Genomic DNA, 25,546 nt, shown 5'->3' with positions numbered 1-25,546 from the left:
CTGCTGAAACATATCATTGCCATGCTTAGAAAATAACACCACCTGTAGAAGGTGTGCCACTTTTTTCTTCTTACTCCCCTTTTGTTCTCCATGCTTCCATATCTGTTGCCCTATTTGCTTTTGACTGTCATACCATTTCCAACTCCCCCTCCCTCCCACCATTATCACAGTGGCAGATGTAGCCTCCCTATTCAGTGGGTGCATTATACTAATTCTAGAGTGATCACAATATGAAACAAAACAAAAAATTGCTACAAAGAGAGAATAATACAATAAGAGCTTTGAGTGCATGGGTGTGCCGGGTGAATGGCCCATTCCCAGCCTCAGCAATTGGTCTGAGCTGCTCAGAGTGGGGAGAGGCCCCAGCATCAACACAGAGCCTCACCCCCATGGCCTTGCTTCTTAGAGACTGGGACACACATCCCCATTGCCCCACCCCCTCTCCACCGCTGCTCCCTCTGGCAGATTTTTGCCCTTCAGGCCTCCCTGGCAGCACATGATTCTGTCATCATCGTGCAGTGGCATGGCGGGAACAGTGCCACCATTGCACAGGGCCTGGGCTATGGAGCCATGCATGGTTTCTCTTGCAAAAGAGTGAACGTAGCTCCCCACAAGGTGTTTTTGCACCCGTGGTTTCATTATTTCTGTGGGTGCAATTGAACCCAGTTACCTCCACTAAAGCCACCTCTGAATATCAATAACAACTAGCTTCTGTAGCAATGAACATCATTAAATATAGCAGTGTCTTAACGTGGCTTTAAATTATATAAAATATACTGGTATATATTTTATAATCCATGGACATACACTTTGCTCCCAACTCTGACAGGTGTTTCTATCAGAGTAGTGGCCACCCATCTCCCACAACAAATCATAAATTCCTAACCAGTGAGAGTGTCATTCTGTACATGGTAACTTGGCCCAGGAAAATAACATTGGGACACACATTGAGCACATCTCCCACTGTATCTTAATGTAAGAACAGTTCCTTACCTGGTTAATCAATCTTCAGTTGGGTGGGAAAGATTTTTAAAGTGACCACATGACATGAAGTAGTTGGGATATTCCTGTGTGACAGCTCCATTCATGATAAACATTAACCCTTTACCCGCAACAAAATGACAATTGGGGAGGAGACAGGCCCTCTTTCAAGGATTCTCTAAAGGGCAAGATTCCCTCCTCCAATGCCTTCTCTAATTTAAAAAAGAAATTGAGAAAAAAAAATGGTTTGGAAGTGTCATTTTGACTTTTTAAGAAAGAAAAAAGTTCCATTTGGGGGGTTGAAACACATTGTTCTCTAGTAATTTAAGTTAATTGATAGTAAAAATGTAAAATAAATGCCTTAATTAATAACAAGAAAAAAGTCAAAACCAAATTGAACTGTTTTGAAATAATCAAAATATAACAATTCAATTGACCCCAGCCTAATTTTTTTTCAATTTTTGGTTCGCAAACATTTATGAGATTTCTACTTTTCATCCCTATTTGGGATGGGGAAAAAATTACAAAATCTTGAAACTTCTTACAAGATAGGAAAACAATTTCCTGCCCTTCTCATATACAACCCCCTAACGATAGAAGTGCTGACAGAGCTTTTACATTGGCCCTCTTAATACATGGCTATAAATAATGTCAATTCTGAGATTTCCTCATCTGCAGTCTAGCTCTCTAACAATATGATTGGAAAATATAAAACTGAAGAGCAGAACAGATAGGAATTATGAAGACAGGGGAGAGTGAGGAAGGAAATGGCGAAGCAGGTTCCTCATTATTCACAAATAGGTTTAATTCAAAGAGATTTCATAGTAACAAAAGCATGCACTGGACAGTGATTTGTATGATTTCCACACTGCTGTATTCTGGGCAGGAAACCAACTTCTGCTAAAATGGTTCTTTAAGTGAAGCTGGCTGTAAATGCACACTTTAAAAAGTGCAAACACTCACATTTGCATGATTTTTTAGTTTTAAGGGTCAAGTCTCTTTAAATGATAAAAAATAAAATTAAATAATTTAAAACTAAAAATAACCAATTCTAAAGTTTCAGGGTCTGTCTACATTATAAATACAACCACGTCAAGAGACCCAGTTACAATATGGCCAAAGCTTTAACTTGGTTCCAGAACCTATTTAAGGTCCTGTTCACACTACACACTGCAACCATCTTGTAACTGCATACCCTGATTTGGCTGTATTTATAGTGTGGACATGTCCTTATATTGTCTTATAAATTCATAAAGGCTCTGCGGCAATCTTCTCCCCTCCTCCAGCATGCACAGCTGTTTCACAGTAAAATTTGTAACTGAGTTTTCATTATAAACTGGATTTTGTATTTTTGAATTTGTTATGGTTTAGTTTATTGATGAGAAGAATCTTACCTTATGTTAAACAATTTTTTTATGACTATAAATAAGGAGTAATCGCATTAGATTGGTATAAAATTGGAGGTGAATCAGGCCTCACAGAGTCAAATTTTGCCCTTGCATCAGTGCCCAGCCTCCAATGGGAGCTCGACATGTTTATCTGAAGTCAGATTTTGGATAGCATGATGCTGCAAACTAAGTCTGCTACAGTTTGCTTGTTTTACAAAGAGCTTGTTTAACAAAGTCCTAAAATAAATCCATTTCCTATAGAATGCCATCGCTGTGTCAAACAAGGCTCTGGGAACCAGTCTGGAACTGTGTTGCATGTCTAATAAACAGAGACACTGAACAAATGTCCAAACTGCATCGTTGTGTTAACATTCTAAGTAATAAGGACCGGATTCTGATGTCAGTTGCACTGAGGTAAGTTTAGAGTAATTCTGCTGCTGTCAATGGAGTTACTCCAGTTTCAAACTGGCATAACTGAGAGCAGAATTTGGCCCTACATTATTTCAAAGTAATCTTCTATCAGTGTTGCTGACTACAACTGAATTTGATAATTAAGACAAATAAAAATGTAATTTATTATTAGTCAATTTACATTAATATAAGCATAACTGCTAATTAATTTAGGAACAGAAAGGATCTGAGTTTTAGCTGTTTTTTATTTTAGCCTAATTAAACTTCTTTAATGCACTCAGAAATTAAGGGGAAGGCTAATAACACCACGGTGATAATGGAACCAGTAAGAATAACTGAAGTTTGATATGAAAGGCTAGAATTGATCAAATACTGAGCGTAGTGATTTTATGGTATTTGCATTTGAAAAATTGTAGCAAAATATTAGAGATATGAACAGTTCAAGGTTCATTTCACTTAGTATAAATAACATCTTTTGGTACAGGACATGAAGGAAAGTTGTAATAATTTTCCAGCGCTCCTTGATGTGATGTACTTTGTTAGTGTATTTATTTTACAAGTAGCTCTTGAAGAGGCATTACATTATGTTACCGAAGAAAGCAAAGAGGCCCTCATTCCTAATTTAGATAAAATGATATATACCTATTGATTATTTTAGCTCCACTATATTTTTAGCGTCTATAGTTAGGTAAAATGCTCTTAGTCTACAATGCACAATGTCCACTATCCACTATTCATACTATCCTAATGGCCATAGTACTAAATGTATTACATCATTAATTCTTGCTCAGTTGGATGCTTAGGGCCCAATGCTGCAAGTCTGCATAAATCAGTGGGAGGATGGCTTTCAGGATCAGGCTCTCATTGTCCTGGGGTCTATACAACCCATTCTGGTTTGGCAGCCAAATGGTTAACACAGAAACTGTCTGCCCACTCAGCCAGAGCTGACTGGCAGTCCCACAGCATCTGTGAGGATAAAAGGGCTGTAAGGTAGGAGGGTAAGGTGCAGAAGCGGATTTACCATTAAACACACCATGCAGTGGCATGGGGCCCCCAAAATGCGGCAGCACAGCAGGGCTTAGGCAGGCAAGCTGCCTGCATGCTGTGGCTGGTGGCAGGGGCCTCGCGCCACTCCCAGAAGTGGCCAACTGCTGGCACATCTCTGCATGCCCCTGGCGGGGAGGAGCAGCCCCTGTGGGGGAGTGTCTCTGCGCATTGCCCCTTCCCCGAGTGCCAACTCCGCAGCTCCCATTGGCCAGGAGCTGCGGAGGTGGTGCCTGCGGGCAGCGGCGTGCGGAGACCCCCTGGTCCCCTCTGCTTAGGAGCCACTACTAGAGGGGCATGCCGATTGCTTTGGGAGCCACGCTGCCCGAGGTAACTGCCACCCACCTGACCTCCTCCCACCTCCCAACCCCCTGCCCAGGGCCAGAGGCCGCACCTTGCACCCAAACTTCCTCCCAGAACCCGCATCCCTCGCCCCCTCCTGCACCCCACCCCTCTGCCCAAATCAAGGTACCTCACTTTATTTTCATTTACTTCCTATTACCTATAATAAACAAGGAGGATGAAGAAAAAAAAGAATGAAAAATGGAGGGGGGGAGATAAGAGAGAATGTTCTTTTTCTTGGCTGGGTTCCAAGGGGTGGGGGGTAAAAATAAAGCTGTGCCCAGGGCCCCACTACCTCTAAATCCACCACTGGTAGGGTGGCTGCCAGAGAGGCAAGACTGTGGCTAGAAGCTGCCACAGCAGACAGTACTCCAAAGAGAGAGAAACAGAACAAGAAACCCCTAGAGGTAGGAAGCAGCTCGGGGAACAGCAAGGGATTTGAGAAGGGTTAACTCTGACTGCTCTGTACAAGGGTCCTGAGCTGGAACCCAGTGGAGTGGGCAGGTCTGGATTCCCCTATCTCCTCCCTAGACTAAGAAGGGAGAGGGAAAATGGTCAATGGCTATGAATGTTACACGGAGGCCAGAGGAGAATCTCTGAGACCATGAGACTTTGGGTTCCTTATTTTTGGACTCTTCTGTTAACCAGGAAAGGTGATAGAAAGAGCAGTTACTTAGAGAGCTTGGACACATAAAACGACAGACTGTCTTGACACCAAAAGGGCTGGAAAGGGTGTTAGACTAAAAGGACATATGCAGCACCATGCCTGGTTACTGGAAGATGCTCTAGAAGTGAGGGAATGCTCCTATGTGTGGTTCCAGAAGTGAGATTGGGCATATAACTGCACTCACCACTCCTCACCAAATATTAAGATGAATAAGGCCCTCTGATTGTTAGCCTAGCAACATGCTGTGGTCCTAGAACAACAGACAGCTATGTGACAGCAACAACAAATGCCAGCTCTGACGCTATAACTGTTGTAAGCCCAGCAGTGGCAGAACAAGCTGCAAAAAGTGGCCCAGCAACATCAACAAGAAGCCCAAACCCTGGCACAGCAGCAGAGTCAGTAAATGCCAGAGATGATAGCTGCCGAGGAACAGCGTTTGGCTGGAACAGCTTCACCTTCAATGGCCAGAGGTAAGATAGACTTGGGAGGTTGGTTAGGGGCCCTATGCTATCCAAAATGGGGCCTGATGATGACTCAGAGGCCTTTATGAAGACCTTTGAACACCTTGCTATTTATACCCATTGGGACCCTGAAATGTGGGCCATCCCCCTGGCACCTGTCTTGACAGGAAAGGCACAGGGAGCTTATATGACGTTACATCATCAATCTGACCTCAGTTATCCAATAGTGAAGGTGGCCATATTCAACCTTTCGGAAATAAGTGAAGAGACTTACTGTTGTGGGTTCAGGGAACAGAAGTTTAGCCGATCCGCAAGCTCTAGTGTACTAGCACAGAAACTTAGACCTCAGATAGAAGTGGATGAAGTCAGAAGTCAAGATGGGCAGGCAGGTGGATGAGTAGACAGTTATAGAGCAATTCCTCTGGATCATTCCAGCTGCTGTATGAGAGTGAGTACAGAGACACTAACTGGAGACCGTGGACAAAGCCACCGGGCTTGCTGAAAATTACCTCGAGACTGACACCTTGCAAGGTTGGTACAGGAAAACCTCTCCAAGCCCAATGACAGGAACCCATATGAGGGCTAGCAACTCTAGAGCCATGAGGCGGAGGCCCTCTTCACCCCAGACAGATTGGATCTCATAACAGCAGCTACGCCTAAGCAACTCTCCCTGCAAATCTCCAACATCTGAACCCCGGAGGTGATCTGTTTCCAGTAAGGGCAAGAAGGACATATCAAGAAAGATTGTTTGACTGTGGAGTGCAATTACAAAACAGAGTTAACCTCTTCCCGCCTTAACTGATCACCATCAGTTCAAAGTTAACAATGGTGGTACAGATTAATGGGTGGGAATTGAAAACCTTGGTAGATCTGGGCTGTGAACAAACCCTAATAAGGGAAGGCCTGCTGAAGGAGGCCAGAGGGAACAGTGTCTCTAACTTGTCTTCATGGTGATGTGAGAGTCTATCCCTGCACTAGGGTCCACTTAACCACTGTGCACGAACAAACCACACCACAGTAGGCATAGCCCACAAGTCACCATACTCAGTCCTTCTGGCGTGTGATTAGCCGCACATCAAGATGCTTTACAGACTTTGTTGAGGGAGACAGCAGAGGTAGCCAGGAAAATGGATGTTCAGCAACCTATTTCCTTTTGAGGATGAAGACCCCTTCCTGCTCCAGACAAAGACCCAACACACTAAGTGGAAGAGGCATGATACTGGACATGAGGATTGAGACTTGCACAAAAAAAACTAAGACTGTTGTGTGGGTGACTCAGATATGCCTATAGTGGCTGATGTCCCCATTGTCCCACCTCCCAAACAGGGTCCCAGTAAAGTTGGGAAACTGTTGGGGTCCTCTAATTTATGTCTTGAACAAAAAAAGAGAGGACTCGAGGGTTATGAAGAAGGGATAGCTCTCATAGATAGAAAGGTGATAAGACCAGAATAGTCCACACAACTACCATGCTTCCAATTACGAGGAAACTTCCTGTGATGCTGTATACAAGATGGATGCCCATTTATACTATTACTGATACCATTATTATATAATTGCAACAAATCTTGTACAAAGTATATCATGTACGATATCAGTGGAAAAGTTACAGTCTGTCAAGTATAATTATCTTGGTTAAATCCATGTATCATCACTGTATTTGAAGTTATGAATATTGGCTCTGTATTTGTATCTCAATGTATTTGTTCTTGGGGTGACACCTGCAAGGTAGTTTACATCCAGGCTTGCCAACCCATTGTAAATGGATTATTTAAACTTGATGGGCCATTAAGAAGAATCAACTCTCCAGATAGCAAATCCCGAGGATGCCTCAGACAGCATGGAGCCTATGGCCCGCCCTTGTGGTTCAGCAAAACATGTAAGGATATGTGATATGAACATGTGACCTAGGACTCCATCTTTGCCAGTAACTTTCCATGCACATAGACTATGAACATTGCTTGGGACAGTAACTTTCCATGCACATGGGAGAGGGTATAAATTACAACTGAAACATCTCCATTTTGGCTCATTCCTGCTCCAGTTCTCTGGACTGTGGATTTACAACTAAAAGGAATATTTTGAACAATGGACTGAAGATCTTCCAATCTTTTAGAAGTTACCAGAGAGACTTTTACAAGCCAGCAGTCTATTCTGTCACTGATACCAACCTAATCCAAGAACTCGCAATCATTTGCATGTATGATCCTTTAACCATTTATAACTCTATTCTTTTTTTTAATAAATATTTAGTCAGTTTACTAAGGATTGGCTAACTGTATGATATTTGGGTAAGAGCTGAGATAATGACATGGGGGTAAGTGTCTGATCCTTTGGGATTGGTAGAACCTCATGTATGCTGTATTGAGTTTTACAGTTTTCAGTAACTCAGTGTTCAAGATCAATTTGCCTGGATGGGAATAAAGGGCTGGAATGCCTAAAGGGGACTATGTTTTGGCTTCTTGTTAAGCAGTGTGGTACTGCAGAAGCTCTTTTGTTATTGGTTTGGTGAATCTAATTGTATATATCAGTATAAACCACCAGTTTTGGGGTGTGCCTGCCCTGTTTCTTGAAGTCTGCCCTGAATGTAGCACTCTCAGTGTGGTCCATTCTAGCCACCCGATCGCACGTCCTATACTGCATAGGCCACTGGACTCTGGGAGGTGAACAGTACAGCCAGCTCCTCATGGCTGAGTAATCAGGGGCGAATTATTGAAATTATCCCATGAAATACCAATGGCTGAACAACTGGACTGTGAAATGATGCTTGCCCATCTATTGCCTTGCTTCTTTTGTCTGGGAATCCACAAGGATGCAAGGGATTATTGCATAGCCCATCCTGATTGCCAATTAGTGGCCCCCAAGCAGGTGCAACTGACCCTATTAATCCCCCTTTTCAGTGGTGGAAGTACTCCAGACACAGAGAAACAGAACAAGAGGCTAGAGAGCCCACAGAAGTAGGAAGCAGCTCAGGGAACAACAAGGGACTTGAGAAGGGTTAAGTCTGGCTGCTCTGAACCAGGGTCCTGAATTGGAACCCAGTGGTGTGGGCAGGCCTAGGTTCCCCTACCTCTTCTGAAGACTAAGAAGGGAGAAAGAAAACTGCTGAGGACTACAAATATTAAACAGAGACCGGAGGAGAGACTCCAAGACCGCTGAACTTTGAGTCAGGGCTGGATTAATCTTTTGTGGGCCCTGGCACCCAGACTGTGGCCCATCCCTGAGTCCCTGCCCCCGCTTGGCCTCTTCCCCCTGAGGCTCTGCCCACTGCTCACACAGGGAGGTAGAGGATAGAGAGGAGCAAGCAGGGGACAATAGGGGAGAGGCAGAGGGGAACAAGAGGTGGGCGGGGACTCGGGTGAGTCCCGAGGTGGGGGTGAGGCCACGGTCCAGGCACTGGGGCCCCTTCTAAGAGTGGGCTCTGTGCCTTTGGAGCCATTATAAACTTGGTACTACTATGATTTCCATACTTGTGGACTTTTCTGTTATCCACGAAAGGGGATAGAGCGAGCAGGGACTTAGCCAGAGAGCTAGGCCATATAAAACGACAGACACCAGACTTGACAGCGGAAGGACTGCAGGGAGGTGGTAGACTGAAAGGACCCTGCCGCACTGTGCCTGTTCACAGAGAGGTGCTCTAGAGGTGAGTGTGTGAGCCTACACTCACTTCAGAGAAAATATTGTGAATGGTCTTATAGAAAATATAAAGTTTATTTATTTTTATGAGCCATGATTTCATTGGAATTATGGGGTATTTATATGTGAAGTGAATACAGTTAATCATCTGCAACCTACTGTTTCTAATTAAAATACAATTACAAAACAATTTTTAATGCACATTTTAACTTTTGTGTTCAATTAGCATCCTTTACAAATGAACCAGTGCGAGAAATCAACCAATGAATGTCTCTTTGTATTGCTAGTTATCAATAAGGCTTTCTACGCCATTACCATGTAAAGTACTGTGTTTTCAATAAGCATTCATTATTCTTATCAAAAAATGCCAAAAATTCAGATAACATTCCAAAAGGCTCATGCTTTAGGAGCATGTCATAAATAAAAATTTAGGTAATTAGGTTTGAACTTAGAATTAAATACGGAAGAGTTGTTTGGGTTTTATTGGTAATTATCGCTATGAATCAAGTGTATGATAATGGAGGATATTTATCATTTTGTGAAAGGTTAGCACCATGCTGGGGAGATTCTCCTGAACTTGCATCTAGAGAACACATTAATCAGCGATGGTCATCTATAAACTGTTAAATACGTTTCAGTAATGCTTCATCATCATCCAGCCCCGACCCCGCAATGAGCTCTGAGTGAGTAGACACCTGTGCTCTTGCTCAGGCCAATTGACTTCAGAGGTCTGCCCACAAAACAATCATTGCAGGATTACAGCCGTACATATTTAAAAGAGATATTTTATTTCTGCCAACCTGCTTTATCTGTGTAGTGGGGTTTAGCTGATGTACAATCTCCCAGCAGCTTTCTGAATCAGTGCTTTGCAAGCTTTTCATTCCCACCTGGTCTACTGAGCAGTTTCTATCACGGCGGTGAAGCTTCTGTCAGTATGAGAACAGTGATGCTTGCTTCAGCCCCATTCAACACCCTAGGAGAGGAACAAACAGGACTGGGGAGGTAATAAAATAGCTGTCCCAGGTGTATTAAAATGAGTTTATTTTAATCTTGTCTCCTTTAAAGGACACCTGGGGGTGCGGGTGAAGGGAGAGAGAAAAATATTTGGTTTTTTCTTCTTTCTCCTTTATGATGTATAAATATAGTGAATGCTTTTTTCCCTTTGAAGTCCTTTTTTGGGGTAATATGTCACAGAAATTCATGTCTCTGCTGCCTTGTTTTTCTTGGGATACTACATGGGCAAGTGCGGTATTAGACCCTGATCCTACACCTTGTTGTACATGAATGATGTGGATGAACCTATGAGCTTGCCTGGAGCCCCATTGCCTTCCAGCGGGCTCCATGGAGGCAGTGTGAATTAATGGATAGATGCCTGTACGGGGACTCAAGAGATCTAGATTCTATTCCTGGCTCTGCCACTGGCTTGCTGGATGGCCTTGGGCAAGTCACTTCACCTCTATGTGCCTCAGTTTCCCGGTCTGTCAAAGGGAGCTACTGATACTTCCTTTGTAAAGCTAATGAAAAGTGCTATTTAGAAGCTAGGCCTCATTATTAATTATTATTATTAATGCAGGGACAGGGATTTATCCTAAGAATTAGATTAACAAAGGTATTTACGTACCTAACTGCCACTGTTAGTGCCTAAATCCCAGAATCAGGCACCACTGGTATTCACAAAACTGCCACTCAGCTGCTGCCAAACCCTGTAGATGCCTAAACTCACTCAAGTATTTTATGTAAAAGTTCTCTAGCTGCCTATGGGTATATCTACACTGCGATTAAAAAGGTGCAGCTGCCTCGTGCCAGCTAACTCAGGCTAAGGGGCTCAGGCTAAGGGGCTGTTTAATTGCAGTGTAGACTTTCAGGCTCCGACTGAACTGCAGCCTGGACCCCAGGACCCTGTGAGTTGGGAGGGTGCTAGAGCTTGGGTGCAGCCCAAGCCCAAATCTCTACATTGCGATTAAACAGCTTCTTAGCCTGATCCCTGTGAACCTGAGTCAGCTGGCCCCATTCATTACCTCCAGTACCATGACTGGTACAGGTCAGCCATGAATGTCTAATTGCAGCATAGACACACCCTATGCTTCTGCACTGCTGCCTCAGTCTCGGAGTCTGGATGCCTCTCTCTCCCCTAAGCCCCAGTGCAATGCATGAAGCCGGGGAAAGATAGGTGTTGACTCACCTGCAGAATCCACTAAGGTAGACATGTTCCTAGCATGCCTAACTCCAACTTGGGCAGTGTGTTGGCTTTTGTGAGTCCCATTCTTAAGCACCTATCTCTCTCCATTCATTGTAAAGGAAGCCTGAGCACCTAACTCCACCTTTGTAAACCCCGGTGGCTTTTTAGCATCTAAACATTAGCTGCCCATCTAAATCCCTTTGTAAATCTAGCCCTAGTATATTAAGAGACTGTCCTACTATCATTTTTTCCCTCATGTATCCAAGTGCTGTGGCTGTATCAAGCAAGGTATAAGATCAGAGTTGGAAGGGAAGTAATTCACAAGAGGATCTTTCGTCAGAAGTAATCTACAATTAAAATAAATAATAAAATGAGTTGAAGTGTAAGCAAATCTTCAGCACTGTTGGGACTCTCTTTGCATTTTCTCCGCTGGTTGCCTGACAGAGATATGAAACCTGGAGCTTTTGGTTTACAGGCATTTGTGTGAACCTTTATTTTGAAGAAATGGGCCCAAGTCAAAAGATTTAGATCCAGATTTGATCTTCTGCTCTGTCCCCCTGCAAAACCACTAATATTTAGGAATGTTCAGATCCAGATTACTGGTTACAGCACACCTGTCTTTTGGTTTTGAGTTGCTTGAATTTGTCACCTGGATATTTCACTTTGAGTTTTTGTGTTTGAAATATTTAAAACCGAGATCAGCTTTGTATGCAAATACCAACATCTTACGCTACTTCCTTAATGAAGCATTCATTGTTGGGAAGAGTTTGGATTGTCAGGTTCATCTAGCTGAAAACATCAGCAGAAACAGTCCCTTTATGAGGAGTCACCTAGTGGCCTTCTGATTGCAGGATTGCCTTCCAGTAGGAAAATATGACTCTGCTTGCCCATCTGGAGCTGGGCCTTTAAATTTGACAGAGGGAAGCAGCTGTGGGCCTAAAGTGGCCATTTTGCAACTGAAAACTGCTTGCTTCAGCTTCCTGACTCTCAGTTGGTAAGTATTCTCATTTCCTGTTACATTTCTCCCTAGGTTTTTCTTTTCTGTTTATAAGGCTCATTGTTTTTTTTTGGTTTTTTTTTTTGTTTTTAAACATGAGTCAGATCTTAGCTAGAGGGGATATTACCAGTTTTTTGCTGCTTCTGATGTCATTTGAACTAATGTCTAAAGTTGTTGGATAAGAATTAATATAAATCTATACTATATATTATCCTCAAATCACCAGATGGCCATTTTGGGGATGATTGCAGCCAACACATGATATACAGTGTGAGGGACAGTATTCTCAACAGGATTTTTGCATACTATCCAAATTATAGTATTATTGTGTTATATATTTAACTGCTGTATCAATTAACAGCTGACACTTTCACACACTACTTGTCAAATTCTTCCAGTTTTCTTTATTACTAATTAATGTTTCTGCACTATCCCTTTCTGTGAAGCTCTTTCCCCCTTTTTTAATTATTCACCCCCAGGGACCATTAGGTTTTGTGTGTTTTGTTTGCCAAAGTAGTTATTTTCATAGCTTGTTAGATACTCCCTTACACAGAAAAGGTGAGTGTCCCATTTTGCCTTTTGAAATGACATTATCAGATTAAAACAAAACACAGTTTAAAAAAAAACACCTAGATTGTGTATCAATGAACTTTGCTTCTGATAACACTGTATGAATGCTGTGATTTTGGTACAAAGGGTTTATTGTAGTAATGACTTTTTATGACATTAGAGTTTTGAATTGAATTAACTAATGTGCTATGATTTATGAATGTTACCAGTGCAAGATTATATTTTTAACATATTCAGGAGGGTTTTTATTATCCTAGTCCTTAGGAAATGTGCATACGCTTTTGATACAGCATCTTTTCCACAGCTATTTAATGCTTTATATTTCTCAAGGTACATTCATTTCTTTTCTTCTGTATCCTTTCCATGATGCAGACTAATGCATTTTTATGGCCGTTAATATTAAAGCCCTGTCTTATAGCAACTTTGTATTGTAATAGTAACTTTGACAAATGAATACCTAAAGACTCTTTTCCACCTTGTTTCCCATTCAATACCACCTTGCTATAACTGATAGGCCTTGTGAAGATGCCGTTACAATGGCAATCCAGCACCCAGAATTTTCATTATTTTCCAGTTGCTAATAGGAGACAGATACTGTTATGGAACTTAAGTTTGTTGTTCTAATTCAACAGCCATATTTCATAAGTGATTTTTCAGAAGTATCAGATTAGTGAGGTTTATATCTTAGTTTTGGGCTGTTGGGTACTAAATATGTGATATTCATAGTGGGCTGAGAGCTATCTGTTTTGATCTGCAGAAGAAACAAAACTCAGGATGTATGCTTAATTTCCACTTTCTACTTCCATTATTAGGAGCACTATTTCTGTATGTCTCTGATGCAACCTGATATGTGCACTGGGCTGCACCAGCCTACTTTGCAAATCCAGACAAAATTCAACCTGACACAACATAATGTACACATTGCCTTAAATCAGAATGTTGAAGAATGACTTATTTTTAACGAGCTGATATCTGCTGTTGTGTGAAGCAGGAAAATAGCAAGTTGCTTACAGGTTGGAGGGTTTATCTGAATTAACAAATTATTTACTGTAGTACTACTAAGGCCAGTCAAGTCCATAGGTTTTGAGACCCTGCATTCACAGTAGCCGTAAAAATTAATGTTGAGATGATGCATAACTCACAAGGGATCAAATCCTGAGCATCTACTGATGTCAATGGGAATCGTGTGTGTGATCAGTACCCCTCAGGATGCCCCTAATACAATTATATCTGATGTGTGTGGGTAGAGGACAAAATCTCTGGGTGCTTGGTTGTTCCCATAATTCTTTTTTTTAAAGAAGGTGTGGAGTGTGAGAGTGGCAAAATTTTCTGAAAATTAAGAGTTGTGCCCGACAAGAGCTGTAGGGACCGGCACAATGGATAGCACAAAAGCAAGTGTATCAAGGACTGCACAACTAACTGTGCCCTAGGGCACATCCTTGCACATTCAAGATTTTCAAACAACACAGCAATAAAAGAGTTGGCACAGTAGCAGGCAATAAGGAATAAGCCCAGGAACAGGCTAGGGCAGAGCACAGGAGATCAGTTTTAGAGATGAACTAACTCAGATTTATTCTAGATAGGCACTGAAAAGGGTAGCACTTGTGAGGTCCTATTGTCAGCTCTGTAGTTCTCAGCAAACAAGAGCTGCAGTTGGCAAGGGCAGAAAAGAATGAATAACTGTAATCTTTCATCAGTCACCTTGATTGAAACAGTTTTCACTTGAACCCAAGCTTCTAGGTGGCTGACAAAAAATCCAGGTAAACAGAGCTGCCCTCTATCTCCACTGTAGAAAATCCTTGCATACTGGGCCAGTAGCAATGAGGAATCGGTGTTCTCTTGAACAATTCCAAATTTAAAAAGTTTAGAAATAGCTTCTTGGAACCCTGACGCTAATCTTGTATCTTGTAACAGTTTTTCTGTCACAAGAGCTGCATGTGGGAAGCCATGCCATTTTTGAAATCCAGACAGCAGTGTAGACAGAATAAAGAATCGAAGTATCGTATTCAGTTTTGTTCTCTTCTGTTAAAGAACACATCCATCTTCATTGAAAAGAGGGCTGGGGTAATATATATTTTTAAAGTACTGCTTAATATTCTAAAAATATTGGAAATATACATTCACCTCTCTAAGGTGATATCCTGCTACAGGATTGTCTTGCCTCATCTCTCTAATGAGTGGAAAAAGAAGAGCCTTTAGAAACAGTGGGATTATTGTGTGAGCCTGATACTTTTTAGGCACTTACGATGGAATGCAGAACTCAAAGAATGGTAGAACTAACGTGGGGAAACAAAACACAAACATATGCCTTAAAATAATCACTTTGGGACATGCCAGCATGTGGCTACTAGAAAGCAGGATAAAAGTTTAGTTCACACATGCCATGCCATGGAGAGCCTTATTTCCTAATAAATGATTGCTTCATGCCACACCTTAGAGCTATGAATTTCTGGCAGCAGATTTACTTATTTATTTACTTATTTAGTGACTTATTTTGTGTTAAGTGATAAGTCTGGCAAACAGACAGGGAAATAGTCAGTGCCAATGCTGTGATAGATCTAGGACACCACTAAAACTATACTCCATTACATTGAAAGGGCAAGTTACTCTTAAGGGGCTTTCAGTGTGTGTCTAGGAACAAGTCCCTTTTCCAAGTTGTGCTCAAAAACCTCTGTATAAAAGCAGATACACTAGACCACATGTCTATCCTTTTGTCTAAGAAATATCTCCCGTGTGTTACGGATAACACCAGAATTCAGCAGCATGGGATTTTGAAAGAGGAGATGTGTGTAGACGGGTTTATCTGTGTATTTGAGATCAATTGCCAATCAATGGATCAGTAAAATTCAGGGTTACAGAGGAACATCCAGAAAATAAAATTAACTTAATTTCAGTCTTCATATTAGTGGACCAACTGAATGTTAGAATGATTGATTAATAAACCCATGTTACTACTGAATAACAGGGTTTTCAAATGACAGTCCCTGTCTGTGTGTGTTTGAGACTTTATGGTTTAGCATGCTTCATGTCAAGTAAATCTGTATGTGAAGCAGTGGAAAAAAAAGTCACTGAAATTAGGGAAGTTTGTAGTGACATTTGAGCTGTGTGTCCCCAGTCAATGAGCTGTTCCCCAGCTAACTCATAATGAGATATCTGAGTCTTTTGAATTAATACATGTTCTTGAAAAAGGCCTTATGTAATGACAAAGGTATCTTGAGAGCAATCGGGGAAAGTAACAAGATTGATGGGTTCTGTGGAGGCTCATGCCATTAAAAAAGACCTTCAAAAGTAACAACTAGAATTGCTAAATTAAGTTATTTTAAATTAATGCCTGACTTTGAAAACCTCACTAATGCCCCCCAAGATAACTAAAGGAGTTAGAAAATTAATCAAGAAAGAACAATCTGAGACTCCTTGAGGGAGAAAACCTCAAGATAAAGGAATTCCTTAAATGTTTCCAGATTATCAACACCCTAAACCTGTTAAGGGCTGACCTTTTCCCCCCCACTACAGTCTAGGCAAGTTTTGCCATTGACATAAATGGGAGGTGGCCCAGGCCCTTAGAATTAAAATGGCTCTATGGAAGGTATTGAAGTGCAAGACCTGTAATTGGTACCTGAATCAAATAGGTAACTGTGTGTTGGAGGAAAGGAATGTCCCTTAGTAGGTGTTTGTATGTACAGGAAGCACACTGAGGTCCCATCTATGGTTAGGGCTTTTAGGTGCTACTGTCATATAAATAAAAACTAATTATTAGTATCCAGAAAAAAATGCACACAACAGTTTAAGAAATGCAAAAGAGAAACGAAGCCTGACAGCTGTTTCATGACTCTTCTTTTAGGATCTTGACAGTATTGTTCTGCTATATCTGACCCTTGAATATTCCTGGGCCATTTCACTTCCAGTTGAATCAACAATACTTGTTTTTACAGCCATGACTCTCTGGACAAGCCCATTGCCTACCTATATGTTACCTGGTTTCCTTTGCACTTCCCACATGGTCCCATTCTTTTTAGTTTTAACCCTTAATTCTTACATAAGGGAAGAAACATAACCTTGTTCAAAATACTGCGTGTGTCTTAGACTCTGAACAGAGGAAACATACAGGCACAAAAACTTTTGAGAAACTGAACAGAATTTTATAGCACTAAGATGGGGTGATCATTTAGAGTAATTTCTCCTGGTGCTTCCTCAACATCTCAGGCGGGGCTCCTCGCAACCTTTTTTTGCCCTCTGACTCATTTGGATTGGTCTTCTCAGATATTTCATCCTATAAAAGAGAAAAGTCTTCCAGTTGAATTGAAATGCCTAGCCATCCCCACACATTGTCACTAGCATCTAGATTTTACTTTCTCTTTTTTGTTCATCATGGGTCAGCTTCTCCTGTCCCCACTCTTACTTCCTGGAGTGGCATTATTGATCTGCCCCAAGGGAGCTGCAATGAACAGTTCCCACCAGTTCAGTTTAACACTCACTATTTTTACTTGAACTGGTTAATCATCTGATTGGGTAATTTTCCGATAATATATGATATGATGGCACCAGAGTGGTTACCATTAAAAAGTCAGCATTTGACAAACATCACTACACGATGGTATCTGAGATTCTCATAGGTTCCCCTCCCCATTCTTAAAATTGAATAAATCTGTTAATGCTATTGACTTTTAAAAAGTCTCTGCTGTATATAGTATGCAGTAAGTAATGACCAATGTTTCAGTCATTATTAAGCCAGATACTTTACCTGAATATAGCTTTTGAACACTTTAACATTTCAGATTCAATTAATGTGGATTAGGAAAGAAAAGCTGATATTTTAGTGATCTAAAAGAAAACTGATTCTCTAGCCTTGAAACTTGCTTATATTTAATTATTTTACTTGTGCATCACTGGAAGTTAATCATGATGTGATGCATTTTACATTGATGTTTTATGACAAGCTCAGTTAAGTTTACATAAATCTCTTCTGGATCAATGAAACCTCACAAAATGATCAAAGTAGGAACCATGAATAGCCAGTCAGGATTCTCCATTTTATAATGTGAAGTTCAAGGTTATTGATCACTGCAGTTTCTCGTGAAGTAGTGATCTCTCTCAAACATGGTCAACTTGGATGGAAATTGATAAGAGCAAAGATAGAAGTCAGGGCTGAACTGCAACATGAAGCCAGAGTCAATAGGATTTGCACAATAGAAATGCAGGGACAGAGGGATACGAAAGGGCAAAATGATATCCGCTGAGGAGATGAAGTTAGTCCCCAAGTTGCAATAAGGTATGAAAGCATCCCTTGAAACATAGTGCATTTTGGGGGGAAAAAAATCTCCCCCACACTACAAGAAAATTTCCATGTTGTGTTTGCACATCTGTACACTCAGGGCTGGCACTACTATTTTTGCCACCCCACGCACGTACAAAAAAAAAAAAAAGCCGCCCGGACTGTGCCACCCCAAGAATGGATGGAATGCTACGTTGCTACCTGTGGGCTAGGTTGCTACCAACTCAGAGTTAGAGGTCAGAATTTGTCCCGGTAGTTGTGGACATTTCATACACCTTTAGTTGTCTCACTCTTTTCCTTGTTGAAATGAAACTCTCCATTCATTTCCGTGTGGACTTTGAAAGTATTAGCAAGTATGAAAAACCTCATCCAAAACTTTGGAGGGTTATTTTAGCCTGGGATTACCAATGAGAAAGGAGTGTCTTCTTTTTTTAATCCCATAATTATAACATGACACTATTTTTTTTTATACTTAACCCAGCCTTCAGCAATCATAAGGCACTGTGCGTCTGTACAGATTTATGTCAGGAGAGCCACTGTGCAGGCATGCCTCTCCAAGGTGTGGCCAGGAGCAGGCTGGAGGTGTTACATTCAGGAGGTTTGAGGTAATGGAAATGTGGCAAGGGATTTGTAATGAGATCTGCTGAGTAATGTGTACAATAAGGGAATGAACTATTTGTGTACTTATTTTTTGAATGCATTTCTAACATCAACCCTAGCTATCTTCAGGGAATAATTCATTTCCTATTTAATTTCAGATGTTGCAAAATGCCCTAAGGTTGTTATGAATTATGTATAGCGCTAAAAGTTACAGTTTTTATTCTTTACTGGTACAAATTTAGCTTTAAATTAAACATGTAGATCTACAGTTTGCCGGCCCCAAATCTTGTTTCATTTGCACGATTCTTGTCTTGGTATCTGCAATCAAAAGCTTTGAAAGGTGTGAAATGTTTTATGTTTCATTGCAGGGTAATCTACATGCTAAACACTTCGTTGTGAAATTTTATTCTTTTGGGAGAAATTTAATAAGCGTAAAAGTATGCAGGAGCAAAGTAATAGATCTAGAAATCCCTTTTAGCATCAATGTTTTTATATGAGTCATTTGATTCTCTTTGGTAACTAAAGCTAAATTCAGTACCTATTTTTTAATTAAAGCAATGGACCTGATTTTGAACTCACTTTGGTTTTATATAGGTTAGTCCACTGACTTGGATGGAGTTGCAGTATTCCTGATTTACACTGGTGTAGTCAAATTTAGAACCAGGCTTATTCTAAGAAATGTGCCTGACTAATAGTGTTTGGTAAAACTGAACATTTTTGTTGTTCAGTTTGTTTTCAGAGACTTTTGCACCAGCAACATTTCACAATTTTTTTTCATCCGATAATAAGAAAAATAAACTTGATTCATGTTCTTTGACCATAGTTTGGTCTGTGAACTCTTGTCATTACTCAGATAAACAAATGTACATACAATGATTATATACTGTATTATCCTAATAAGAGTAATGTTACAGAGAGATCTGCAAGGCTTTTCATGCTAAACAGAAAGTCTATCCACTGTGCTAAAGCATCTAGATCTGGCTTACTTGTTAAAATACCAGACAAGATAGCAGCTGACTTTTGATGGTCAATATTTATTAAAAAAAAATTACTGAGCCAAATTCTACTCCTCTCTAAAATCAGATGAGTTTAATTAGTCTGGATTTTTCTGTGATAATCTGTCAGGGTTCATTGTAAATAAATCTGAAATACCAATATGTGCTTTAAAATGAAAAGATATTGGCCTGAGCCACAGCTTTATTTGATTCAGACCTGAATCCCCGCAATGTCCAGGGACATTTAGAGGTTTGGATTCATGTTCATCTCTAAGAAACAATGTGACAAATTATTGACAAACTACATTATTCTCATGCTGGGCAATAGAAGTCATTTTACTGCCAAAGAAAAAATGTTAAGTTTATTTAAAATAACGGGCAGAAGGGTATGTTAAATCCACACTGGTAGCAGAGGCTGAAATTTTTCATTGCAGACCAGAACTATCATATTCCAGCAACTGAGCAAAGCAAATAAATAAAATTATATGGCTCTGTGTCATAATCATCTATATAATCCTGTTTATTATTTTGGTAAGACTAATTTAGACAAGTTGAACTCCTGGAAATCCTGTGCTAGTGAGCCTTCATTAAAACTGACTGCAAAATTCAGTACAAGTAATCGTCATTAGCAATGGCTGTGCTGAAATGAAATGTTTCATGTTTACCATCTCTGAATTGTTAATATTGCTGATTTCAGTCACAGTTGTAGTAAAGACAGTTCATGCCATTTAATAAAACAATATGATTGGCTTGATGACATAGCAACTGAAGCATTTGGCAGATGTAGTATATAATCTAAATAGACTTACTGTAGGTAGGCTGTGGTAGTTTGACTAATTAGAAACAGGTGGACTATTTGAATACAGCGGGCAATAAGAGATGCATTGTTTCAAGGTTTGGCAGTTAATGATCATAAGAAGATCATTTTGCAGCAGCTGGTAATTAAAGGTGGGATCTACATGAGCAGAAAATTGTTTTGGGGATGGAAAGGGCTTTTATTTTTCACCAGTGCAAAGCATCTTGTCAATCAGAGAATTATATTTTCATTTTAAAAATTCTTGGAGACAGAGAAGGAAATAGCTCTATCACTGAAATATCCATTTTACAGCTAATCTTATCTACTACTGTTGCTGAAAGTGGTGCCTAACCTTATTACACAGGAGGACCACACAAACCTAAGCACGATCTTGTGTGGGCCAAATAGATTCTACATATTTTAATAAGGTTTAAGGTCACCTGTATTGATTTAGATAGATACATAGACCTATGTATAGTATTGTCTATTTATAGACGTGTGTAAACTAAAATGATGTAAACGTGACAAAATGCTAACGAATCACCTGTTAGTATATTGTGTGAAAGCGGGCCATACACCTTATGAAATGCTCTGGTGGGCCAGGCATCCCTGGTTTATGGAAATGAATGGTTCACAGGCCTGGACTTGGATACAGAACCTTTCACCTATAGGTTGCTGGTTCAGATTTCGTCCACACTGGCTACATGTGAAAGTTACTGTAGTATTTGATGGCATTTCAGCAACCTTTGTGAAATGTGTCGATAGTTTCAATCTAGCTCCTGCACACTGTCTATTTTGTTACTCTCTCCAGCAAATATCCAATTAGAGAGGTCTTTAAAACTAAGAAATATCCTTGTCTCCTGTGGAACCAAGTCACATCTGTAACTTTCCAGCATGGTTTAACAGTCACCTTCAGTTCACTGCCCCATCTCCATTTGACTTGTGACTTTATTTAGAAGTGGTGTCATGCAATAAATCAATGCATTAGTGGTGAATAATTTGAACTAAATAGAGTAGGATAAAGGGAAGATGCATGTTTTTAAAATAATTATGAGGAGAAGGAAAAGGACCACAGGCCTGATTTCTGACCATGATTTCTCTTAGCCAGTGCTCAGGCATTTTATTTAACAAGGTATCCTGAGTGCTTAAATCTCATCATTATCAATGGGCGTTAAGCATGTGCTTAAGTGATGTCCTACATAGAGGGAGAACTAAGCACATGCTTAAATGCTTTCCTGAATTGGGGCCCAAATATGCTGAGATCATAATTGTGATTGGGAGTCTGTACCCCACACTGGCATTGATAGAGTTAAGGGGAGCCAGTGAGTCTAATTAACCCATTCTGTGGCCCCTGGAGGGAAGACAGGTAATTAAGGATTAGATCCAGCTGGCAAGAATCAGACAGGATGGTTTGTATAAAGGGAAAGAGTGCAGGGCAATGGGGAGAAAAACCTCCGGATGAAGGTATCTAGGAGTTTCCTCACTCTGAGAAAGGGAGAACAAGGCTCCTAAAGCAGACCTGGGAGAAGAGAGACTCCAGGGAAGAAGCCCTGAGGTTCAGCAACTTGAGAGGTGCTTGATCTCCAGGGAGAAAGGCCTGGGAGGTAGCGCTCTACAGTAGTGACGAAGAACTCTGCAGAGTCTGGGAGGGGGTGAAGAGTCTCTGGAGTTCTGAGTCTAGGGAATTTTAAAATGAGTGGAGATTAGAAACATCTGATCTTTGCCAAGGAGAGGAAAGCAACAAAACTGAAAGAATATTTGTAAATCCTTTTAAAATATACAGCATCTAGCATATATGGGGCTCTTGTGAGTGACTAATGTACCTACATATAATAGTCATGACATGACCACATCAATGCAGTCTAAAATATTTAAGATATGACTAAATCACTGAATCCAGCCAGACTTTTTTGCTGGTTATTTTAGGCCCCTGTCAGGTAGCAAGAGTTTAGGATTCTGATTATTCGTACAGAGTTATAGTTGTTCACTTGCCTTCAATTTTTCCTCATTCTCTGCATAAATTACAAGGGATAGTGTACAGGAATGTTCTAGTTAATCATTTTGAGTACAAGTTAAGGTGGGATTTTCAAAAGTACTCCATATTGGCCTAACTCTGCTCCAATTCCTATGAAGTTAGTGGTTGAAATCCTAGCCCCACAGAAGATGATGGCGAAATGCCCATTGACTTCAATGGGAGCAGTGTTAGCCATGACTGAGTACTTTAGAAAATCTCATCCATAGTGTTTTGCAGAGTGTAACCCCAGCTACCTGTCAGTAAGAGGAGTTATAACATAGATGAATTAATCTGGGCTAATGTGTCCTGTTTGTTCAAAAAAGCCTAAACCCTGAAGATTAAATCAGTCCCCAAGATAACCCTGTAAAAAAGTCAGTTTTAAAAATGATTAATACTAATATTTTTAAAATAACGTGGTACTATTGTGTAGTAGGATTTCTCGCATGATCAATAGACATTTTCTCAAATCTGAAAAGCCAGATTTTCAGCTGTGCCCAGCAACCACAACTGGGGCAAGATTTTCAAAAGAGCTTCCATGGGAATCTGCCCATTTAATCTGGTGCCCAAATCGGAGCAGAAAACCTGGCCTCAGCTGTGGGCTCTGATTGTGACACATATGTTACAATGTCCTTGGAAGACCTTAATTAAGTTTAAGTCTCTTTGAGGTCCACTATATTAAATGAGTGGCTTATATATTATTGTGGCCTGGGATTGTATATAATCTCTTGTGAGGGGAGATATTAGATGTGAGGCCTGGAGTTTCAAGGGACTATACTGAACAATGTGCCAGGCAAAGATAGACTTCTTAGCACTTTTGTTCCAGTGGTTTTCCTGGGGAATAACTAGGGGGAAGCAAAAGCAAATTTACCACTTCTGGTTATGAAAAAAACAGCCTTTTGAATCTATGCCCTGAAGGGTGTGGGACTGTCTGTTGATCACCTTTACATGAGGTCAAGATCAAAGGCCCAAGCTGGATAAAGGAAAGACACAGCTATTCATGGTTGTTCTGGTTCTGAACCTAGACAGCTCTGAGCTTGTAACCACTGGGAAAACCCAGTAGTGGGTTCTGAAAGATGGACACCTTCCAGAGTTGGGGTGATCCTGCTAAGCTTTTTAGCATCTGTGTAAGTTTTTATCGTTTTTAATATGTCATGCTTTCACCTTAAGGATAAATGTGCTTGTTTATAAAGAACTGTGTGGTAACTTAAAACTGTGGGTAATTATGCTGATCGTTCGCTCTGGAGAGAAAGCAAAGTGTGGATGCTGGCCTTTTAGGGAGTCTGGCCTGCTGGGATATCATGGTGTAAGCAGGGAACTCTGCAGTGTAGAAAACCCTGTATAACTGTGCCCAGTGGGTCACAACTGAGAATACCAAATTCAGGACAAACTGCTGAGAAATAGGGTAGATACACCCCAAAACTGGTATTTATTCCCCCATAAGTTATACCAAATCAGAAACAAAAGTAAACTTCTGTTTCACCACACTGGCTAACAAGAGGTCAGAAAAGCAGTTTTCTTAGGTATTCCAGCCCTTGTATCACCACCAAAACAGTAGACTAGGGGTCAGCAACCTTTGGCACATGACCCATCATGTCCCTGTGGCCTGCGTCGCTTCCCTCAGCTCCCATTGTCTGGGAACAGTGAACTTCGGCCACTGGGAGCAGTAGCATAGTTAAGCGGGGAGCAGTAGCATAGCTAAGTGGTGCCTTGTCAATTTCTTGGTGCCTTTTTACGCACCTGGAGGAGCCATAAAAGCACCACCTGCTGCAGTGCTTTTATTTTACTCACCCGGCGGCGCTCCGGGTCTTCGACAGCACTTCGGCGGCGGGACCTTCTCTCGCTCCGGGTCTTCAGTGGCATTTCGGCGGCGGGACCTTCAGTGCTGCCGAAGACACCTGAAGTGAGTGAAGGGCCCGCCGCCGAAGACCTGGAGCGCTGCTGGAGACCTGGGTGAGTAAAAGCGCCGCAGCAGATGGCACCTTTTTATTGCTCCCCCCGTTCCCTCCACCTGGCTACGCCACTGACTGGGAGCTGTGGGGGTCCATGCCTGCAGACAGTCAACGTAAATACAACATCTCACGGCCCACCAGCGGATTACCATGATGGGCCGTGTGCACTAGACTTACAGATTAATGGTACATTAAAACCAGTTTAATCAAACAAAGGGTTCTTCTGATCCCAAAGGACCAGCCACACACCCAGGTCAATATATCACACAGATCTTACCTAATAATCACGTTGTTGCTAATCCTTTAGTATCTTTATAAAAAAAGAAAGGCGAGAGTTAATATTGGTTAAAGGAATCAAATGCATACAATAATTGAGAAGTTCTTGGTTCAGGCTTGTAGCAGTGATGGAATAAACTGCTGCTCAAGCCTCTTTTCTGCTCAAAACTCTGGACTATGGACTTATAGTAAGGGGAGCATTCTAACCAAGGGACTGAGGACCTTCCAATTATTTCAAAGCAACCAGAGACTTGACTTAAGCTAGCAGTTTATTCCATCACTGCTACAAGCCTGTTTGTCCTGAAGTTGGTATTTTTAGTTGTGACCCATGGAGACAGTTATACCCTGCTCCGGAGGAACAGTGATGTGGGTCTCTGCTCAAGAAAGGTGATGGCTGAGGAGCTAGGAGCTAGAGTGGATGCCCTCAAGGGATCATGGAGGGGGAACAATTGCCGTTATCCTGAACTGGGACACTGAGCGCTTTCAAAAATCAAGCTATAAACACTGCAACTAAACCATCTCCCTGCCCCTCCCAAAAAGCACTTCATGGTGCTCTAACTTTAAAGTCAACTAAATTGTTCACATTTTTAGTATATAAAATGCTCATTTCCTCTTACAACTTGCATAACAAGTCATTGTGTGATGTGATAGCACATCCTAAAAGATGGAGTTTATAAATGTATATTTAAACATTCCAAAAGCTCATACAGTATTAGTAAAACTATTATGAAAAAGCAGCACGTTTATATGCCCTGTAGCTATTGCACATGCTGTATAAATACTGTGACTTCAAAACCTTGTTACTACCAAAAGGCACTGGCTCACATAAAGGAATAAAAATTCCCCTGTATAAAACTAATTCTTTTTATATATATGTAGAGGTTTGCAATAAAAGCACATCTCTCTGCAAATTGGTTATGTATGAGGGATGTTGACATTTTTTATACCTGACAAGATAACTACCAAGTTTC

At 41.0% G+C, this 25,546-nt stretch overlaps 1 long non-coding RNA gene across 2 annotated transcripts in view; it reads left to right on the top strand.

Annotated features, from left to right (window-relative positions):
• The first annotated feature begins 8,221 nt into the window (after nucleotides 1-8,221).
• LOC135973483 (uncharacterized) overlaps nucleotides 8,222-25,546 on the top strand; it is a 119,918-nt gene continuing 102,593 nt past the window's right edge. For both annotated transcript variants that reach the window (XR_010590339.1, XR_010590338.1), the window contains exons 1-2: nucleotides 8,222-8,934; nucleotides 11,958-12,100. This is a non-coding gene — a long non-coding RNA (uncharacterized LOC135973483). The remainder of the gene's footprint in view (nucleotides 8,935-11,957; nucleotides 12,101-25,546) is intronic.

Source organism: Chrysemys picta, chromosome 9, assembly GCF_011386835.1.
Source record: "Chrysemys picta bellii isolate R12L10 chromosome 9, ASM1138683v2, whole genome shotgun sequence".
In the NCBI taxonomy this organism is placed as follows: Eukaryota; Metazoa; Chordata; order Testudines; family Emydidae; genus Chrysemys; species Chrysemys picta.
The sequence above is the reverse complement of the archived record's forward strand: the minus strand, read 5'-3'. Positions and strand labels throughout refer to the sequence as shown.